This window comes from Coenobita brevimanus, chromosome 98 (genome assembly GCF_032717465.1).
Source record: "Coenobita brevimanus isolate Jiangsu-jjx chromosome 98, ASM3271746v2, whole genome shotgun sequence".
NCBI classification, from domain to species: Eukaryota; Metazoa; Arthropoda; class Malacostraca; order Decapoda; family Coenobitidae; genus Coenobita; species Coenobita brevimanus.
Genome location: NC_137051.1, coordinates 17,052,638 through 17,073,440, shown reverse-complemented (window position 1 = coordinate 17,073,440; position 20,803 = coordinate 17,052,638).

The window sequence follows — 20,803 nt, the reverse complement described above, 5'->3', positions numbered from 1 at the left end:
ACAGGGTTGAACGTTTGGCTTTGCCCTGTGACCTTAGTCTTTGGTCGATTGGTCTCAAAGGTGAACCAATTAATTCTATCCGGATCCTCAGCTCTTTCTCTAAATTTAGTGTAAATCGGATTAGAACTGTTTGAATTGACATTCCCCTTGACCAAAAAACATACAGTATTTTTCGACCAAAATCTAATAACTTCTTTCTCTGTTGATCGTCAGTCATTATGCCATATTCGGTGCAGTTCCATCCAATAATTTTACCATAACCTTGCAAGCAGACAGACAGACAGGATAAACCACTGGAAACAAACACATAAACCTCTCTTGCTATACGCGCAGGTGTAACTAGGGTTGTTGGAGGAAACCTTAACCCCTTCACTACGAAAGTCCATCGTCGAATCAAGTCGTCAGGTATCAAAAAGAACAAATTAAAAATGACATTGAGACTCATGGCGTTAACCACGAAAGGCCTTTCTTTTTACGTTTCCATTGTTAGACGATATTTACTCAGCTCAAGAAAGGCGTGGAAGTGTTAAGTCTGACTCAATCTCAGTTTACTCCAAAAGTGCGGCGGTGTCTTTTCCTTTATCGTACTTGCTGCTTTCCCTATGATGAAGTCTTTTCCGTTTTGGTCTTGAAATGGCCGGACGATATTATGTAGGGAGTCTCCCTTCGTGTCAGAAGGAGTAGCAAATGTCAAATAACGCCTATTATTTTTATTATTGCTACCGACGGAGGATTTAATGTAGATAAGAAGCAGGCGTTCATAGTGAATCGTTAACCCCTCGGATTATATGATGCTTTCTTATAATTTATTCCGCTTACCTCCAGACGACTTTTTTTAGATTAAGAAAGACATTTTGTAACTTAGCGAAGGGGTCAACGAGAGCTGTATCTAATTTCCTAGTTCTAAAGCCTCTCCTGAACTGAATAAAATTACCTGGACGTAGGAAGAATTTAACTCTGAAATACGTCCTCGGGTTGAAGGGATTAAGTCCTTATCTTACTATCTGCGTTATCTTCAGAACAGGGATGAGCTACACGGTGACTCAGGGACATTTCTGTATTTCAGGGAGGTGAATGTGCATTCTCATCATGATACTTCACTATATCGGCTTAGTGAGATGAGACAATAAACGTAATTAGATATTTGGCGATCTTTTGTCCCAGACTTTACATTGCCTAACATCAGTATCGGGTAGTGGCTGTGAGATGCGTCAGAAATGTTGCAAGCGGGTTTGTTTTCTCATGATGGAACTGGGCCACTCCCACAGCTTGAATGCTAGGTCCTGTTTGCATTATGATTTTCTATGAGCCATATTTGTGAAGCAGAAATTGATCTCGTTTGGTAATTAAATTGATCTTTCAAGGTAACGAGCCCTGACCATTTACTGAGGTAAAAGGAGTTTGGGAACTTGGTGAGCTTAGAAATGCACGTGGTATAACGCCATAAACTTACATTACCAGGAAAAGTCTAAACAAATTATATTCATATTTATGTATATAACTTGCAATCACATGCCAACAAAGAAAAACCTCACGTAATAGCGTTACAAGGAGTTTAATTTGAAGCAGTGTGGCAAGGATAACTACTCGGCATTAATGAACGGGCTGCCAAGTCTGTGCCCAGAATCGGATATATAAAACTACATATTACGTAGCAAATAAGACAGCTAACTTACCTTTAGAAATCCTTAGTTAAACGTGATAAACCGTGATAAAATATTTCCAATGAAAAGAACTTTGATCTTAAAAGAATGTGTCAATAAAGTGAAAATATTGATTGCAAGGTTAGAACATAATTTGGTTTCCTCTCTCAGCACAGACGAAAGTATCAGAAAAACGATACAAATAATCTAACAAGCAAAACCGTAATATCTCTCCGTAGCTAAATGTCTTGTTTCTTCTAAATTCAGAATCGCATTATCCAGAATGTACAGATGCCTCTTCAGGAATTCGCAGTGCCTTGTTTATCAAGTACCGCATTAATGTATATTGAGTCGAAATATGAAGGAAGTTCATTTCTATAATTTCTTACCCAAGATTTATTTGGCCTTAGCTCGAAAGCTCGACTCTTATACTAAACTCTCCTCAGGATTCCCCTTCAGTGCAAAATATTATGATGATTATTTTATCATAGGATCTCATAATCTCGTACATGTACTCAGAAATTTGTTTTTACTGTAAATATCAGAATCATCTCAAATGACTTACAAAATTACAAGTAAAAAAAAAAAAAGTCATTGAGAAACACAACACATAGAATAGACTTCAAAGAAGTTTAGACAATTATTCGATTTTATACATCAGCATATCTAACAGTACGATTAATGAATGTTAAGACAGACAATTTCATTTTTTGAAGCACTTTATTTCACTGGTTATCCGAGGCTTAGGGAACACTAGGAGATCAGCAGCCGACGATATCACCACTGAAGTCAGCTCAACCACTGCCACCTTAGTATTCATAACTAGCACTACAGTCAGAGTCAACCCTGCTCGGTTAGCGTCCAGAGCCATATCCACCGTAGTTGTAGCCAGGCTCAGCACTTCTCTATTGGTGTCCATAAACATAGCCGGGCTCAGCACTTCTCTTCTGGTGTCCATAAACATAGCCGGGCTCAGCACTTCTCTTCTGGTGTCCATAAACATAGCCCGGCTCAGCACTTCTCTTCTGGTGTCCATAAACATAGCCGGGCTCAGCACTTCTCTTGTCGAGTCCATAAACAGAGCCAGGCTCAGCACTTCTCTTCTGGTGTCCGTAAATATAGCCAGGCTCAGCACTTCTCTTTTCGTGTCCATAAACATAGCCAGGCTCAGCACTTCTCTTCTCTAGTCCATAAACATAGCCAGGCTCAGCACTTCGCTTCTGGTGTCCATAAACATAGCCAGGCTCAGCACTTCTCTTCTGGTGTCCATAAACATAGCCAGGCTCAGCACTTCGCTTCTGGTGTCCATAAACATAGCCAGGCTCAGCACTTCTTTTCTGGAGTCCATAAACATAGCCAGGCTCAGCACTTCTCTTCTCTAGTCCATAAACATAGCCGGGCTCAGCACTTCTCTTCTCTAGTCCATAAACATAGCCGGGCTCAGCACTTCTCTTCTCGAGTCCATAAACATAGCCGGGCTCAGCACTTCTCTTCTCTAGTCCATAAACATAGCCAGGCTCAGCACTTCTCTTCTCGAGTCCATAAACATAGCCAGGCTCAGCACTTCTCTTCTCTAGTCCATAAACATAGCCAGGCTCAGCACTTCTCTTCTCGAGTCCATAAACATAGCCAGGCTCTGGCTCGGCGCTCACGGCCACCAGGCACAGGGCCGCCAGGGCAACAACAGTCTGTAGAGACAAAGAAATCATTAAGATATTAACAGCCGAACCAAAAGTGTTAAGTAACACATGGCTGTAGTATTTAAGGGGGTCAAGAAGACATACGATACTGTAAATGAACAATCATTATGCATAGAGGTGGTAGTAAATGGGGTAGAGGGAAGATTATTTAGCAGTTGAAAACAGTTTATATCTATCTATCTGTCTATCTATTTATATATACTATTTCTATGTCTATATGTGTCTATATCTATATCTGTAACTATATCTATCTATCTGTCTATTGATCTATATCTATATCTATGTCTATCTATCTGTCTATCTATCTATCTATATCTGTATCTATATATCTATATGTATCTATATCTATTTGTATATCTGTAACTATATTTATCTACCTATGTCCATATCAATCAATCTATCTATCTATCTATATATGTATGTATGTATATATACAGGTGCTTGTGGGCCCTTCGGGCCCCTCACACTTGCTCCTGAGGAGAGCTGTAGCACTGTTATAATATATTCTAGTTATACCTGTGGACAAAAAATTCTACGGAGATCCTATTCTCGGCGCCGGGAGCGGCATTTTTTTGGTCAAAATGTGATCGCTCATTAATTATAGTAAAAGTTTTTCAATCGTCATGGGACCAAGTTTTTTCACATCACCGAATTTTTTGCGTTTTTTGTGCCAATTTTTTTGCTATTTGAATGTATGGTTTCGGCTGCCCAAAACACACACACACACAAACACACACACACACACACACACACACACACACACACACACACACACACACACATACACACACACACACACACACACACACACACGGCTAGTGTTATAGTATATTCCAAAAGCTCGTGGGCCCTTCGGGCCCCTCGCACTTGCTCCTGCGGAGGCCTCTCGCGCTGGTACATTACATTTCAGTTGTAGCTGCGAGCAAAAAAGTCTACGGAGATCCTATGCCGGGCGCCTGAAGAGGCGTTTTTTGGTCAAAATGTGATTGCTCATTAAATGTAGTAAAAGTTTTTCAATCGTAATGGGATCGAGTTTTTTCATTTTTTTGCGATTTCTGTGCCAATTTTTGCGCGATTTGAATGTGTAGTTTCGGCTGCCCAAAACACACACACACACACACACACACACACACACACACACCCCCCTTGCTATTCTATATATATATATATATATATATATATATATATATATATATATATATATATATATATATATTGGTACACTGATAGATAGTGGAGTAAATACAACTGCGAGAGAGACTAGGTCACTGAGTATGTTTATTTAATATGAGTACTGAATTAAACTAAAGGACTATGCCTTGGCGATATGGCTGGGTAAACTGTCTGTAGCTGCAGTCGTGAGGACGCTGAAAACGATAACAACTAGCAAGACATTAACTGGAATGAGAGAAAGCAAGGAGTGGGAACGGTTTGCATTTCTGTTAACAGTTGACGTATAAGCTATTGTGGAATTAACGTTACAATATCTGCTTGAAAAGTTTGAGAATGCGTGCGTGGGTGCGTGTATGTGCATTAGTGTGCGTGAGTTAGTCCGGGCGTTCGTGTGTGTGTGTGTGTGTGTGTGTGTGTGTGTGTGTGTGTGTGTGTGTTTGTGTTTGTGTAAGACATAAATAAAAAGTGAATTACAAACGTGCAAAGTGATTGCATTTGAAAGAGGCACAAAAACAACTAATGAGTGCGGCGTCTGAATGGTCCCGAAATGAAACATGTGGGATTTTATCTGTTTAGGCAATGGTGTGACGAACGATGGTTGTATGGAGGACTAACTGCAGGAGAAGGTGGAGCAGGGAACAAAAGTAGCAGGGGTATTCACAACACTGACGAGAAATATGATTGAACTTTTGGAGCAAAAGAAGCATTACACACCAGAATATAATACTGTACTTGTTTTATTCTTTCCCTCCAGTAGCCATCTTTCCATATTGAATGCCGAGTTGTAACAATAGGTTAATACCAGCATATGTTGCTAGCCATAAAGATGTAATGTGAATTGTACGTCGAGTCGCTGTAGTCTCTCTTTTTACAACAGTGCTATGTGAAATAAGTTGCAAAGGACGATAATCTGCGATAGGTTTAAAGTGAAAGAAATATAGGTCCAGTACTGATGCACTATAATGGAACCTGGATTATGCTTAAGCGACATAAATACTTGAAAAGTTAAACCACTACCTTATACGCGTTCGTGAAGAATGTTGTGTGGAGGCTAAAGACATAGAAAAACATAAATAAATATTCTGAGGTGATTCGGCGAAGTAGAATAAGCAGAGTTAGAGACTGACAAGAAGAGTGCATGAGAGTGAGATGGTTAGAAGAAAAGGAGAGCAAAGAAGCAGGTAGAGAGATAAGGTAGGTGAGTGTAAGGAAGGAGGGTGTCTCGTGAGATATGGAGCCGTAACTGACTAGGGACGGAAATGCCTGAAGGTCCTTTCGTGTAGGCCATTCCTTACAGGATATGGGTCAGGCAATAGATACATAAATATAGATTATTCATATGTATATGACATAATGAAGGTTTAGGGATGTGAATTTTCATCGGAAATTGGCCAATGATGTAAGTTAAACATATTTTGTGTCTTCTTCTTTGTACCAGGAGGAAATATTATATAGTATTACTAGTGGGTAATTATTGCGCTCCAATCGGATTGAGCCGGTGAATGTTTATATCCAAGGGGTGGTTGGGGTTGATTGCTCATGTAATGCCACTCAGGGATGAGTGAGGCTGGTCACTCTCATCTTAAATGTCGAGACCAACTGCCTAGCCCCGGGCTGCTACGCTCCTCATTGGGCACTGTAGGATTGGATGATGGATGAATGGATGGATTAATATAATCGTCAGCTGAAGTAGTGTGTAGCTGTCAGCCTTTTTTTCAATACTACTGTTGACCATTTGTCCTAGGACGTCCTTACTACTATATATATATTGCATTCAGACGAATTTATTGTTTCCAATAGGAAGGGTTATACAGGTGTGGGCGCCATCACTCAGCGGATTGAGATCATCAGGTGGATCTTTTTTTTTTTTTTTTTTCTCAATGTGTTCGACTCTGGGCATAGGCTTCACAGCCTGGTCCCAAGGCCCAGTAGTCCATCTACATATCATACACCTCTACATGTCACCACTTCGGAGCTAACACCCACCGACTATATTGAATACATGCTCGTGCTGTCTCATACAGGACTGGTGTATTGGTATTAGCGGGGGTATTTTTACGACATGTCGGTGGGTCTTCTAGTAGATAGGTAAAGTCTGCTTTACATGAAAATTCAAATCCTTAAACTGTTCCCTGCCCATGCGGGGATTTGAACCTGGGTCCGGTAGGACCGCAGGCCACCTCTCTACCGACTGAGCCACCGCCTCCCCCACATCGAGTGACATGTTAAATAATTTCCTGTCCTTCAGGAAAGCATTTGCTACGTTTGGTGCTGACCATTGAGTAAAATAACTCCCAGTGGTTAAGTGGGTTAAAGCGCTCCAGCCTAATGGGCTGATAGGGGTGTGGATCAGAGAGATGGTTGGGGTTTATTGCTCACATTATGTCACACAGGCGAAAGAGGCGGATGACCACCTTCTCGCCTTTGATATTGGGACTGTAACCTAGCCTCGGAACACTAAGCACCTTATGAGGCAAAAAAGATTTAATAATAGGCATAATAGACGATTAACCCCGCCTCTAAGCAAGAAGACTTTCCTAAGATAAAATGGTCTAGACGCAGCAAGAATAGAGTCAAATAATGTCATCGTAGTGAAGTGAACTCACCAGAGTCTTCATGTCGACTACTGCGGTGCAGCGTGGAGTATGAAGCTCTCCGTCTCCAGCCTGCTTATATGCGAACGTAGCGCGGCGGCAGTACAATTGTAAAGGATGAACCACGCCCCACAGAACACGGGAGATGTTATTAGCTCTACCACTGAAGTTGAACGAAGGTTATGTATTCACCCGTGTGTTTGTGTGTGTACATGATAACCTCAAAAGTTGTTATCGGATTTCAGTGAAGTTTTGTGGGTAGTTGGCTGAGGAGGAGTTTATTAGATTATTAGTTGGATCCGGAATTGGATGTAGGAGTAAATTATAAATCATACTGGCGTTGACGGAGGTATGCGCTCCTCGAGTCCTTTCTAGTTACGATTATTAAAATATCTTTTTAACCACAATGGATTAGTGGGTCAAAAAAGATGCTCTGTATTACGTTTTTGATTATTACTGATGACAATCTAACATCCATATATTTCAGGAATATGGGAATTCACCCCAGTACTAACTATCTATTTATCTATCTATAGCCAGACGCCCTAATCCCGCAAAGGGTGGCCGCAGACAAAACGCCTCCAAGTCGCTCTGTCACCCACCATTTGACTACCCTCCCCCCAACTCACCCCCCCTCATAGACCTCTCAACTCCGTCCCTCCACCTTATCCTTGGTCTACCCCTCCCTCTCCCTCCCTCCACCTCACGTACATACACCCTCTTAGTCAGTCTTTCATTTTCCATTTTCTTCACTGCTTTACCTATTTGTAATCTCGTTCTCCCTTCCTCACTTACTACTTTATGATAGTCTTTTTAGTAACGCATTTATGGCCAAATGGCCCTGGGTGTCATGTAATTAGTGCATAGACAGTACATATAGACCTAAAAATTTCGACGAATCTACCAGTCCGTGTTATTATATGTTGGAACGATCGTACTTGTTAACAGAAGGTGTTTCAATGAGTTGGTAAAACTCATTGGATCATTCATAAATCAGGACTCTAAACATTAGTACAGGATGAGAGAGAGAGAGAGAGAGAGAGAGAGAGAGAGAGAGAGAGAAGTAGTCTTGGAATAAGATGCACTAACACAGACTCAGTGTCATTGGGCTTGACGGTTCTTTCTCTTGTAATCCTATGGGACGTTCTCACTGACATGCGTCTGCCTATACGATATACTTACTAAACAACTACTTATCTTCAATCATACGTTGTGAGACCGATGCCTGACAGACTAGGTATTACTTGTATTTGCATTTTATCGTACATGTCTGATCGAAGGGATAGCATTTTTCTATGTGATAGAAGATCTGCAGGATTTGACGATCAGCCACTCAGACATGGATGGTAAAAACAGTGAGGCTAGGGGAGTGGGGAGTAAATAGTTTCCTTCAATACACTCTTCAGCTACAACATATTTTTCAAAATGATTTAAGACCATCAAACAAGGCTATTATTAATCTGCGTCACAAAATGCCCCTTTGCTCAGGATAGGAGTCAGTTTATGGTTTCTTTACCGATTTTACCTCCTTGGCACTACTAAACTACAGGTGGCTTACCGGTGCTGATTCCATAGGTGGGTCCATGGATGTTGCTCCTTTTGCTATTATGTTAATTTCTCCTACACAAATGTGACATTCTCCATCCCTGGCTGACAAAATATTGGTTTTATCTCCATGTTCACAGTTTCCAGTTCTCGGTTAAGTTGTGTAAAAAAAAAAGTATCTAATGTTACTTTACTGGCTGATAGAAAGGGGTTTTACGGTGTAGAACATTCAGTTGTTTGGAAAGTGTTGTGGGAAGCACCTCTAAAATATGTATTGTACTAGTATTAGAGTGACCGGGCGATAAAATATTCCCATCCGATCATCGTGTTGTTAACATAGATTTTTTTTTGTTTTTCAAGAAGCGTAGTATGTAACAGTTTAAAGGTATGCAGTATGATAAAAATGGATAAATAAGTTCTCTTTTAGTGGAAAACATACAGTCCTTTGAAATAATTCAGCAGCCTGTAATGAAGCGAACATCATTCATAATACCAATCGTTCATCTTGGGAAACCATGGTGGTCATATATTTCATAATGAATTAAAAAAAAAAAAAGACAGTCAAAGGCAGTATCGAGGCTTTCTCCACGATCTAGTCTGCCAAGGTTCACACAAAAATATATCTTAAAAATAACTGTTGCGTGTTCTTGAGTTTCATACAGCACAAACTTGAGTCATCACGCTGACTCTGTACAGTATAAAAGCAGGCGGGAGGCGAGCAGCATCACACACCACATTGCACCACACTGGTCGACATGGAGACCCTCGTGAGTTATAATACCTAAACAATAATACTTAAAACATTATTTCACATTTACTCACTAGTTTATTTGGCTTGAAATAATGAGTTACTTAAGTCAAGAAGATAATGAAGAACGTACCTGAATTACATGGTTATTTTAAGACAGATTTAGTATTCCAGGTCTGATTATTCCATACGTATGTTTGGTCATACCGGTATGGATTTGACCGACTTAGAACAGCTGTTGATGACAGAGTATTGCCTAACCGCAGATAGTCAAGTGTGAGTGTTATCAGATTACATGAGTTTGTGCTATCGATATCTTGTTGAAGTTCATGTCTTTGCAGATTATTGCTGCCCTGGCGGCCCTGTTTCTAGTGGCCGTGAGCGCAGAACCTGAGCCTGGCTATGGTTATGGATACGGGAAAAGGAGTGCTGAGTCTGGCTATGATTATTGGACACGAAAAGAAAAGTGCTGAGCCCCATAAAGCCATGGCCACGAGAAGAGAAGTGCTGAGCCTGGCTAACGTTATGGGCTCCAGAAGAGAAGAGCAGGACCCGGGTATGGTTATGGACATGAGAAGAGAAGTGCTGAGCCTGGCTATGGTTATGGACACCAGAAGACAAGTGCTGAGCCCGCTTACAGTTTTGGACACGAGACACTGAGTCCAGCTATGGTTATGAACATCAGAAGAGAAATGCTGAGCCGGGCTATGGCTACAGTGGATAAGGTGGCTCCGGTGGCTGTTGATGCTAGCTGAGCAGGGCTGTGTTTGACTGCGGTGGTGTTTATGACGGCTAAGGTGGTAGCAGTGGAACTGACTTCGGTGGTGAAGTTCTTGGCTGCTGATCTTCAGGTTCGGTGCACCGCAACACTCTTTGATAACCAGCGAAATAAAGCATTTCACTTAATTGATACTATTCATAGGTCTCTAATCACTACCAAAAGTTTCTAGAATCTTAATTACCTTACATTTTCTACTAATTTATTAGCTGTTGAAGCTTTATTAAAGTTTGATTTTCTTTATTGTTTTGAAGTTTTATTAGTGACGAAAAAAGGTAATGTCTGGGTTTCTTAGATTTATTCAACTATAATTTTGGAAGATTTATTCTTTGGCAGTACCTGCTAAATAATTTAGGGATGTCACACTATCGGGAAATGTTCTTCGGGTAGAACAAGTATTAACGTTCTAATATTTCTTAGCACTTGTCCGTGAGGACTGTCGTCCTTGGTGGAAATCCTTATGTGACACAAAGAAACGGGTGGGTGGGTGGGATGAGAGAGGAGAAGGATTTTGTATAGCCCCGTTAAGAAATTCATGCGACTCCAGCATTCAGCCCGTCCCATTCTTACTGTACGGCAGGTCGGTGCACAGACCACTTCGCCTTCACAGACACACATTGACTCCGAGAACGGGGCTTTTTGTCTCGCTTAAATGGCTGTGAAAAAGAGCAGGTTAAATGATTATATAAACTTCCCTCCTTATTAAATCCTCATAGATCTCTTCCCAATATCTGCCCAGCAATCCCACCCACCTTCGACTTAAGCAAGTTGACCCACCTGTCTCCTAACCCACCTACCCCACCTACCTGCCCGTTCAAGTACCGGTACTCCACCCACCCATCGCACATCACTCACCCCTCCTACTCACTTATTGATTTATGCCACCCGTACCACTCACCCACACTACATCACTCCATACAACCACCAGCCCATTCTTCCCCACCGAACCAGTCACCTTTGCCACCCCATTAAGGAAACCCTGTCCACTCACCCAGGCCACCCGCCTAACCACTCTGCACAATCCACGATCGAACCCTTCACAGCCAATCACCCCACCCATCCTGCTCATCCTTCCCACCCAACCGAATTCAGCCACCCAACACAACACCTCCCACTCACCTTAACCACCCCGACCGAAACGTCTGCTCACGCACCCTCCCCATCCACACACACACACACACACACACACACACACACACACACACCGTTTTTTTTTTTTTTATTGAAGAACAAAGGTAACAGATAAAAATGGTGACACATTAGGCAATTTGGAATAATATATGCCACAGTTCTTTAACAAGAATTTTCCAAGGCAATAGAACAATCAAGTCAAGACTGAGCGTTGTTGAAAAAAAAAATAATACACACACACATGTTTAGTTATTGTTAGGTCCAATCACACATTGCCTTCCGTGTCTACATAGGAGAAACTAAATAGCTAGATATCGTACTACTTATACAGAATACCACACTGGTTATCCCTTTATCATCACGTGTTCCCACTTTCTTGAAAATTTTATACAAGTTACATTTTCGTGTTTCGTCCATGAGTGTGAAGAATGTTCCTACTTAAAAATTGTTTCTTCTTTTCACTGGGGTTGAATTGTAAAGCATATCATATATTATAATGTTTTTCAATGTTCCCTCGTCCTCATAGCTGTCATACCTGCAGGTCTATTTAAATAATATCTTCTCCCAGATGAGAGCATTACAAAGCAACAGAACATAATAAGCATGGATAGTAATTTATCATATAGCATTATTTCAAAGTAAATTTTATGTGATTGTCACACATAACCTTTACTGATACTTTGTTTGTGTCGGGTTTTTATATCCTGAATAATCTTGTTACGACAGACCCAACATATAATTGTGATTACGTCAGTTACATACGGTTATTAAGTCAGACTGAATTCGTTACGTTTTTAGTATTCCCTTTGGTAAAGGTCAGCTTCAGGAAAAGTTATAAAGACTGTGCCTGTGACGCTATCAGTTACGTCATCGGTGTTTACCCGACATACTGGACGGTATGGAGGCAGGATTTGAGCATGAATACTGAGGCCGCATCACTTTGTGATGTCTTTTTCTTCAGCCACGGTAATATCTTGTTTGGCAGTCGGTTATAAGCTGGAAATCGCCAGAAAGATAAATCTTGGTAGGTCGAGAATCAGTCAAAATGGTTAAATTAGGTTTAGTTATTGTCGGATCCTTGTCCTTTAAGCTTTCCAGACGCGTTCTTGTGCTCCTATATACGTGTTCTAATATACCGAATGAATATGAGAATGAATCATTACAGTGGGCATAGATATAGTTGCTTTTTATGACAAAAATAATCGTAAATCGCTTGCATGACCCTGGGTGGTCTTTTACTCGTCAAAGCTTGGTTAGATCAAGTTATAGAGTGTTCCATTTTTGTACGTTCTGGATGTTATTCTTTTGCTTCTCATATATACTTTAAAGTAGTAAACGAATATAATAAGGAATTATTACCATGGGACACAGCGTGAGCTTAATTTTATGACAACATTCATCGATAATTTAATTCTTGCATCACCAAACGTCAATAAGTACCGTCAAAACATGGAAGGTTCTCTGTACTCTGCGATTTGAAGACGTTTCTCTGTTATTTTATGAATGCTGAATAAATATGATGAAGAGAGGTTACCATGACGCTCAGCTGGTACTGAGTATTACGACAAAATTCATCGTGCATTACTCTCACGACTTTACGTCAATGAGTCCCTTGGTGAGTGGTCTTCCCGTCAACACATGTACAGTATACTGTAGGTTAGGTGTTAAGGTATGATCGGTTCTCATTTTCTATGCCTTAAAGACGTTTCTATGTTCTGTTGTACTGATACTTTAATTTACTGATTGAATATAAAAATATTTTCATTAGTACAGGTTTCAGGACCTGGGTGGAAACTATCGTCGGAGAAATTTTCACGCATCCCTCAGCGACATGGTTGTACGCACTCATGGTTTATCCTGCTTTAATTTCCTTTCCTGTGTAATAGGATACTTGTGTTTGAAGTAAAACACACACACACACACACACACACACACACACACACACACACACACACACACACACACACACACACACAATTACTACAAGGACACTGTAATGGCACCACATTTTAGCTTAAGATTTAAATAGAAATAAGTACCATGGAATGCATACAAAACAATTCCTAATTTTTAAATAAGAACTAAATTCAAGATAAATTTTCAGCTTTTCGCAGCGCCTCGATTTACTGATCGATTAATTGATAGTATTTATTGTTGTTAAAGTACAGAGTACTTGTACAAGAAACGAAGGTGGTGGATCTTGCCACACATCTCCATCAACAAAGACAATGATATACAATCAATGGTTACAATAATAACAAAAGAAGGCGGTGGATTTTGCTACACACCTCTTACCGCAGATACTGTGTTATATAATCAGTGGTTACATATAACGCCCTCATATTGTTTTCTGTGCTTTTCATATATTTTTGATCACGATATAATTGTCTGGGTGTCAAACAGGAAAAAATTAAGAGGTAGTCAGCCAAGTACGAAATGTGTTGCGAAATATCTTGTCACTTCTTGTGCTTACGGGCCTGCGGCACACATTGGCACACCTCAGTTACCAGCGCTCATCGGGTGTAGATACACAACCAAAATACACGCACACCTTACGACCGTTTTCCTAAATGATGAACAAGAAGAGAATGCAGTGTCTTTTTAAATAATAATAACCACACCGACACAACCACCACTACGGTCATCACTACCATTATCGCTACTACCACGAGACCTACCACTACTCCAGTAGCAACAATTACCACCAGCAGCAGCACCAAAATAAGCCAGACTACGGTGAGGCTGCTACTTGCATCAAGGTGCGAGTGACACCTAGGGTAAGATTATGGGCCGTATTATATGTGCTTTAGTAGGCTTCGCAACACCTTCTCAGCTCTTTGGTTGCATATCTATACATTGTTAATGAGACAAATCATTTCGATACTAAGTAATAATAAAAAAATAATAATAATAATCATCATCATTATCATCATCATCATCATAATTATAATTATAATAATAATAACGACAATAACAACAACAACAAGAACAACAGTAATAAACGTGATAATAAAGTGAAAAATAAACATTAATAGGAATATGTAAGCGTAATATGCGATCAGGAAAAAAAAAAAAATGAATCGAGAAAGGTGCCACGAAGCCTGTAATGCCAACGAACATTTGAACGAATGATTAGTGAGGATGCCCTAGCCTCACCGTGACACAGGTATAGCCCTTAGCCTCTTCACTCCAATGACATATGTTCTATTTTATTCATCCTACCCCCAGGTGATTTACTTTCAGGCTGGGAAGGACCTCTAGGATTTAAGGTGATTGATAAAGTGTATATTTAATCTCCAGTTCGAAAAGGTGTTCTTTAGCTGAACACAATGGTAGCAAGAAGGAAATCAAAGTGATGTCATGGGACTGAATGAGTTAATGACACCAGTATTAATGCACATGGATTCCTGTGTTCAGCTATTGTCTGGCGGTAGCTGAAAGAAAATGCTAGAGTTGTCCTTACCTTGAGAGTGTTAAAATTACGACCTTGATATTAGTTAATCCGTACTCTGATGACCTCTTTCGTGTTCGAATCTTGTAAGTTGCAGAATTTTTTACGGAAATTAGGAGACACTTTTTGAATAAAAAGGAGCACTTGGGGAGTGCAACAAATGCACCTCACAACTGGTGTAAGGCCAAACCATTGATACTGCCTTGAGACTTTGACCTTCGATCAACTGTATCCTAAAACAAATTATTTCATCCATGCCGGACCTTTAGCAATTTTACAAATTTCGGTTCAGACTGTATCAAAAGTGTTTAAGCTGACCTTGCCCAATTACGTGGACCTTAAAAATGTTCTCATAGTAGTCACTTCCTCCTTGGCTCACCTGAAACCCTTCCACCAAGTTTAGTCCAGATCGAATAAAACTTCATAGAATTACAGGGCAGAACGTTTGGCTTTGCCCTGTGACCTTAATCTTGGGTCGATTGGTCTCAAAGGTGAACCAATTAATTCTATCCGGACCCTCAGCTCGTTTTCTAAATTTAATGTAAATAGGATCAGAACTGTTTGAATTGACATTCTCCTTGACCAAAAAACCTACAGTATTTTTCGACCAAAATCTAATAACTTCTTCCTCTGATGGTCGTCAGTCATTTTGCCATATACTTGGAGCAGTTCCATCCAATAATTTTACCATAACCTTGCAAGCAGACAGACAGACAGGATAAACCACTGGAAACAAACACATAAACCTCTCTTGCCATAAGCGGAGGTGCAACTAGAGTTGTTGGAGGAAACCTTAACCCATCCACTACGAAAGTCGTTCGTCGAAGCAAGTCGTCAGGTATCAGAAAGAACAAATTAAAAATGACATTGAGACTGATGGCGTTACCCACGAAAGGCCCTTCTCTTTCCATTTCCATTGTTAGACGATTTTTATTCAGATTAAGAAAGACATCTGGAAGTGTAAGTCTTTGACTCAATCTCAGTTTACTCCAAAAGTGAGACGGTGTTTTTTTCCTTCATCGTTCTTGCTACTTTCCCTATGATGAAGTCTTTTCCGTTTCAGTCTTGAAATGGCCGGACGATATTATGTAGGGAAAGAGTCCCCCCTCGTGTCAGAAGGACTAGTAAGTGTCAAATAACGCCTATTATTTTTATTATTGCTACCGACGGAGGATTTAATGTATATAAGAAGCAAGCGTTGATAGTGAATGGTAAACCCCTCGGATTATATACTGCTTTCTTTTGACTTATTCCACTTACCTCCAGACGACTTTATTTAGATTAAGAAAGACATTTTGTAACTTAGCGAAGTGGTCAACGAGAGCTGTACCTTATTTCCTAGTTCTAAAGCCTCTCTTGAACTGTATAAAATCAGCTGGACGTAGGAAGAATTTAACTCTGAAATACGTCCTCGGGTTGAAGGGATTAAGTCCTTATCTTACTATCTGCGTTATCTTCAGAACAGTGATAAGCTACACGGTGACTCAGGGACATTTCAGTATTTCAGAGAGGTGAATGTGCATTGTCATCATGATACTTCACTATATCGGTTTAGTGAGATGAGACACTAAACGTAATAAGATATTTGGTGATCTTTTGTCACATACTTTACATTGCCTAATATCCCTACCGGGTAGTGTCTGTGGGCAGCGTCAGAAATGTTGCAAGTGGATTTGTTTTCTCATGATGGAACTGGGCCACTCCCACAGCTTGAATGCTAGGTCCTGTTTGCATGATTTTCTGTGAGCCATATTTGTGAAGTAGGAATTGATCTCCTCGTTTGCTAATTAAACTGATCTTTTAAGGTAACGAGCCCTGACAAATTAACAAAGGTAAAATGAGTTTAGGAATTTGGTGAGATTAGAAACACACGTGGTATAAAACCATAACGTTATTTTACCAGAAAAAGTCTAAACAAATTATATTCATATTCTTTGCATATAACTTGCAATCATATGCCAAAAAAGAAAAACGTCACCTAGTAGCGCAACAACGAGTTAAACTTGAAGCAGTGTGGCAATCAGAACTACTCTGCATTAATGAACGGGCTGCGAAGTCTGTGTCCAGAATCGGAAATATGAAAATATATATAACGTAGCAAATAATGCAGGTAACTAACTTTAGGAGTCCTTAGTTAAATGTGATAAACCGTGACAAAAAGAAAAGAACTTTGATCTTAAAAGAATGTGTCAATAAATTAAAAATAGTTGATTGCAAGGTTTACAAATAATTTGGTTTCCTCCGTTAGCACCGACGAAGGTATCAGAAAAACGATACAAATCTTCTAACAAGCAAAACCGCAATATCTCTCTGTAGCTAAATGTCTTGTTTCTTCTAAATTCAGAATGTACAGATGCCTCTTGAGAATGTACAGATGCCTCTTCAGGAATTCGCCTGGCCATGTTTATCATATACCGCATTAATGTACAGTATATTGAGTCGAAATATGAAGGAAGTTCATTTCTATAATTTCTTACCCAAAATTTATTTGGCCTGTGCTCGAAAGCTCGACTCTAATACAAAACTCTTCTCAGGATTCCCCTTCAGTGCAAAATATGATGACGATTATTTTATCATAGGGCATCATAATCTCGTACATGTACTCAGAAATTTGTTTTTACTGTAAATATCAGAATCATCTCAGATGACTTACAAAATTACAAGTAAAAAAAAAAATCATTGAGAAACACAACACACAGAATAGACTTCATAGAAGTTTAGACAATTATTCGATTTTATACATCAGCATATCTAACGGTACGATTAATGAAGGTTAAGACAGACAATTTCATCTTTTGAAGCACTTTATTTCACTGGTTATCCGAGGCTTAGGGAACACTAGGAGATCAGCAGCCGACGATATCACCACTGAAGTCAGCTCAACGACTGCCACCTTAGTATTCATAACCAGCAGTACAGTCAGAGTCAACCCTCCTCTGTTAGCGTCCGAAGCCATATCCACCGTAGCTGTAGCCAGGCTCAGCACTTCTCTATTGGTATCCATAAACATAGCCGGGATCAGCACTTCTCTTCTGGTGTCCATAAACATAGCCGGGATCAGCACTTCGTTTCTCATGTCCATAAACGTAGCCGGGCTCAGCACTTCTCTTCGTCGTGTCCATAAATAGAGCCGGGCTCAGCACTTCTCTTCTGGCGTCCATAAACATATCGGGGCTCAGCACTTCGTTTCTCATGTCCATAAACATAGTCGGGCTCAGTACTTCTCTTCTGGTGTCCAAAACCATACCCGGGCTCAGCACCTCTCTTCTCGAGTCCATAAATAGAGCCGGGCTCAGCACTTCTCTTCTGGTGTCCGTAAATATAGCTAGGCTCAGCACTTCTCTTCTCTAGCCCATAAACATAGCCAGGCTCAGCACTTCTCTTTTCTAGTCCATAACCATAGCCAGGCTCAGCACTTCTCTTTTCTAGTCCATAACCATAGCCAGGCTCAGCACTTCTCTTTTCTAGTCCATAACCATAGCCAGGCTCAGCACTTCTCTTTTCTAGTCCATAAACAAAGCCAGGCTCAGCACTTCTCTTTTCTAGTCCATAACCATAGCCAGGCTCAGCACTTCGCTTCTGGTGTCCATAAATATAGCCGGGCTCAGCACTTCTTTTCTCGAGTCCATAAACATAGCCAGGCTCAGCACTTCTCTTCTCGAGTCCATAAACATAGCCAGGCTCAGCACTTCTCTTCTCGAGTCCATAAACATAGCCAGGCTCAGCACTTCTCTTCTCGAGTCCATAAACATAGCCAGGCTCAGCGCTTCTCTTCTCTGGTCCATAAACATAGCCAGGCTCAGCACTTCTCTTCTCGAGTCCATAAACATAGCCAGGCTCTGGCTCGGCGCTCACGGCCAGCAGGCTCAGGGCCGCCAGGGCAACAGCAGTCTGTAGAGACAAAGAAATCATTAAGATATTAAGAGCCGAACGAAAAGTTTTAAGTAACACATGGCTGTAGTATTTAAGGGGGTCAAGAAGACATACGATACTGTAAATGAACAATCTTTATGCATGGAGGTGGTAGTAAATGGGGTAGAGGGAAGATTATTTAGCAGTTGAAAACAGTTTATATCTATCTATCTGTCTATCTATTTATCTATATCTATATCTATGTCTATATATATCTATATCTCTATCTGTAACTATATCTATCTATCTATCTATTTTTATCTATATCTATATCGACCTCTCTCTCTCTGTATATATATATATATATATATAAATAAATATATATATATATATATATATATATATATATTATATATATTGGTACACTGATAGATAGTGGAGTAAATGCAACTACGAGAGAGACAAGGTCACACTGGATATGTGTCTTTAATGTGAGTACTGAATTAAACTAAAGGGCTCTGCCTTGGCGATATGGCTGGGTAAATTGTCTGTAGCTGCAGTCGTGAGGACGCTGAAAACGATAACAACTATCAAGACATTGACTGGAATGAGAGAAAGCAAGGAGTGGGAACGGTTTGCATTTCTGTTAACAGTTGACGTATAAGCTGATGTGGAATTAACCTTACAATATCTGCTTCAAAAGTTTGGGAATGCGTGCGTGGGTGCGTGTGCGTGCATCAATGTGCGTGAGGTCGCCCGCGCGCGCGCGCGCGGGCTTGTGTGTGTGTGTGTGTGTGTGTGTGTGTGTGTGTGTGTGTATAAGACGTAAATGAAAAGTGAATTGAAAACGTGTAAAGTGATTGAATTTGAAAGTGGCACAAAAACAAGTAATGAGTGGGGCGTCTGAATTGTCCCGAAATGAAACATGTGGGATTTTATTTGTTTAGGCAATGGTGTGACGAACGATGGTTGTATGGAGGACTAACTGTAGGAGAATGTGGAGCAGGGAACAAAAGTGGTAGGGGTATTGACAACACTGACGAGAAATATGACTGAACTTTTGGAGCAAAAGAAGCATTACACACCAGAATATTATACTGTGCTTGTTTTATTCTTTCCCTGCAGTAGCCATCTTTCCATACTGAATGCCGAGTTGTATCAACAGGGTAATACCAGCATATGTTGCTAGCCATAAAGATGTAATGTGACTTGTACGTCGAGTCGCCGTAGTCTCTCTTTCGACAAATGTGCTGTGTGAAATAAGTTGCAAAGGACGATAATCTGGGATAGGTTAAAGTGAAAGAAATATAGGTCCAGTACTGATGAACTATAATGGAACCTGGATTATGCTTAAGCGACATATATACTTCAAAAGTTAAACCACTACCTTATAAGCGCCTTGGAACGAGGCGGAGGGGTAGACTGATGAATAGAATGTTTCATGTAGAATGTTGTGTGGAGGCTAAAGACATAGAAAAATATAAATAAATAGTCTGAGGTGATTCGGCAAAGGAGAACAAGAAGAGTTAGAGACTGACAAGAAGGGTGCATTAGAGTGAGATGGCTAGAGGAAAAGAACAAAGAAACAGGTAGTGAGATAAGGTAGGTGAGTGTAGGGAAGGAGGGTGTCTCGTGAGATATGGAACCATAACTGACTAGGGACGGAAATGCCTGAAGTTCCTTTTGTGTAGGCCATCCCTTACAGGATATGGGTCAGGCAATAGATACTTAAATACAGATTATTCATATGTATATGACATAATGAAGGTTTAGGGATATGAATTTTCGTCGGAAATTGGCCAATGATGTAAATTAAGCATATATATATATATATATATATATATATATATATATATATATATATATATATATATATATATTTTTGTCTTCTCTGTACCAGGAGGAAATATTATATAATATTAAAATAAGCGTCAGTTGAAGTAGTGTATGGCTGTCAGCTTTTTTTTTTTTTTTTTTTTTTTAGGATTATTGTTGACCTTTTCAGTCCTAGGACGTCCTTACTACTCTATATTTATTGCATTCAGACGAATTTAGTGTTTCCAACAGCAGGGGTTATATAGGTGTGTGCGCCATCACTCAGTGGATTAATACCATCAGGTGAATCTACATGCAGTGACATATTAAATTATTTCCTGTCCTTCAAGAAAGCATTTGCTACGTTAGGTGC